General features: G+C 31.1%; 1 non-coding gene across 1 annotated transcript; it reads left to right on the top strand.

The window, feature by feature from the left end:
• Positions 1-518: 518 nt before the first annotated feature.
• LOC112767704 (small nucleolar RNA R71) lies at positions 519-626 on the top strand. The gene has a single exon (XR_003185146.1). It is a non-coding gene; the product is annotated as a small nucleolar RNA R71 (small nucleolar RNA).
• Positions 627-3037: the final 2411 nt, after the last annotated feature.

The raw sequence follows: 3037 nt of genomic DNA, 5'->3' as shown, positions 1-3037 counted from the left end.
TTGCTATTGCCAAACCTATTTCTCCCACCATTATTATTATTGAAGCCTTGTTGGGGCTTCTATTGATCCTTCCATGAAAAATTAGGATGATTCCTCCATGAAGGATTGTAAGTGTTTCCATAGGATTCTCCCATGTAATTCACTTCTTCCATTCCAGGATTCTCAGGGTCATAAGCTTCTCCTTCAGATGAAGCTTCTTGAGTACTGCCGGATGCAGCTTGCATTCCAGTCAGATTCTGAGAAATCATATTGACTTGCTGAGTCAATATTTTGTTATGAGCCAATATGGCATTCAGAGTATCAATCTCAAGAACTCCTTTCTTCTGAGTCATCCCATTATTCACAGGATTTCTTTCATAAGTGTACATGAACTGATTATTTGTAACCATTTCAATGAGTTCCTAGGCTTCTGTAGGCGTCTTCTTCAGAAGAAGAGATCCACCAGCAGAGTGATCCAATGATATCTTAGACAATTCAGACAGACCATCATAGAATATACATAGGATGCTCCATTCTGAAAGCATGTCAGAAGGACACCTTCTGATCAATTGCTTGTATCTTTCCCAAGCTTCATAGAGGGATTCTCCTTCCTTCTGTCTGAAGGTTTAGACTTCCACTCTAAGCTTGCTCAACTTTTGAGGTGGAAAGAATTTGGCCAAGAAAGCATTGACTAACTTTTCCCAAGAGTTCAGGATTTCTTTAGGTTGTGAGTCCAACCATGTCCTACCTCTGTCTCTTACAGAAAAGGGAAAAAGCATAAGTCTGTAGACCTCAGGATTAACCCCATTGGTCTTAATAGTGTCACAGATTTGCAAGAATTCAGCTAAGAACTGATGAGGATCTTCCAATGAAAGTCCATGAAACTTGCAATTCTGCTACATTGGAGAAACTAATTGAGGCTTAAGCTCAAAGTTGTTTGCTCCAATTGCAGGAATTGAGATGCTTCTTCCATAGAAGTCAGAAGATGGTGCAGTAAAGTCACCAAGCATCTTCCTTGTATCTCCACCATTGTTGTTATTTTCGGCTGCCATGTCTTCTTCTTTTTCGAAAATTTCTGTAAGGTCCTCTTCAGAGTGTTGTGATTTAGCTTCTCTTAGCTTCCTCTTCAGAGTCCTTTCACGTTTAGGATCAGTTTCAACAAGAATGTCTTTATCCCTGTTTCTGCTCATATGAAAAAGAAGAGAACATAAAAGAAGAGGAATCCTCTATGTCACAGTATAGAGATTCCTTTATGTGAGTAGAAGAATAGAAGAATGAGATAGAGATAGAATGAGAGGAATTCGAACACACAGAGAGGGAGATGGTTTGAATTTTTAAGAAGAAGAGAAGTGTTAGTAATTAAATAAAATAATAGAGAGAGATGAGAGAGAGAAGAAGTTCAAATTAGAAAAGAGGGAGAAGAAAAATATTTTTATTTTTATTTAATTAATTAAGTTAGAATTCGAAATTTAAGAAAAGAAATAAAAGTAATACGAAAACTAAATAAATTAATTAATTAAAAAGATTTTTGAAAAAGTTGTTAGTTGGTTTTCGAAAATTAGAGGTAGAGAAGTAGTTAGGTGGTTTTGAAAAAGATAAGAAAGAGTAAACTTTTTTTTAAAAACAAAAAAAAAATCAAGTGGTTAATTGAAAAAGATTTGAAAATCAATTTTGAAAAGATAGAAAGTTAGAAAAGGATTTTGAAATTAAATCTTAAGAAGATATGATTTGAAATTTATTTTGAAAAGATTGAAAAGGAAATTAAAAAAGATTTGGTTTTTGAAATTAAAGTTGATGACTTGACTAACAAGAAACTAAAAGATATGATTCTAGAATTTAAAGATTGAACCTTTCTTAATAGGCAAGCAACAACTTGAAATTTTTGAATCAAAATATTAATTGTTAGTAATAATTTCGAAAATATGAAATAAAAATAAGAAAAATATTTTGAAAATTAATTTTGGAGAATTTTCGAAAAACATGAAAGAAAAATGAAAAAGATTTGATTTTGAAAAAGATTTGAAAAGATAGAATTTTTAAATTGAAATTTTGACTTGACTAATAAGAAACAACTACATTTTAAAAATTTTTGACCAAATCAACCCAAAATTTCGAAATTTATGATTAAAATAAGGGAAAGATATTATTTTTTATTTTTGAATTTTTAATAAGGAGAGAGAAAAATAACAAAATGACACATGACATAAAAATTTAAGATCAAAATGAATAATGCATGCAAGAACACTTTGAATGTCAAGATGAACACCAAGAACACTTTGAAGATCATGATGAACATCAAGAACATGTTTTTGAAAATTTTTAAGAAAAGAAAAACTTGCAAGACACCAAACTTAAAAATTTTTAAACTTTAGACACTAATAATTCAAAAATGCATATGAAAAACAAGAAAAGACACAAAACAAGAAAAATTAAAGATCAAACAAAGAAAATCATTAAGAACAACTTGAAGATCAAGAAAGAACACATGCATGAATTTTCAAAAATTTTAAGAAAAGTTAAAACATGCAATTGACACCAAACTTAAAACTTGACACTAAACTCAAACAAGAAACACAAATTTTTTTGTTTTTATGGTTTTATTAAAATTTTTTTTTATTTTTTCAAAAATATTTTTTTGAATTTTTCGAAAATAAAAATAAAAATAAAAAGCTTTAAACATAAAATAAAATTACCTAATCTAAGCAACAAGATGAACTGTCAGTTGTCCAAACTCGAACAATCCCCGGCAACGGCGCCAAAAAACTTGGTGGACGAAATGGTGATTCACACTTTTTACAACTCCGCACAACAAACCAGCAAGTGTATTGGGTCATCCAAGTAATACCTTACGTGAGTAAGGGTCGATCCCACGGAGATTGTCGGCTTGAAGCAAGCTATGGTCATCCTTGTAAATCTCAGTAAGGCAGATTCAAATGGTTATGAGTATTGATAATTAAAAGGATAAATAAAACATAAAATAAAATAAAGTTACTTATGTAATTCATTGGTGGGAATTTCAGATAAGCTTTGGAGATGCTTTGTTGCTTCTGAACTTCTG

The sequence above is a fragment of the Arachis hypogaea genome, chromosome 17, assembly GCF_003086295.3.
Source record: "Arachis hypogaea cultivar Tifrunner chromosome 17, arahy.Tifrunner.gnm2.J5K5, whole genome shotgun sequence".
Classification (NCBI taxonomy): Eukaryota; Viridiplantae; Streptophyta; class Magnoliopsida; order Fabales; family Fabaceae; genus Arachis; species Arachis hypogaea.
Note: the sequence above shows the minus strand (reverse complement) of the source record. Positions and strands in the feature narration are given on the sequence as shown.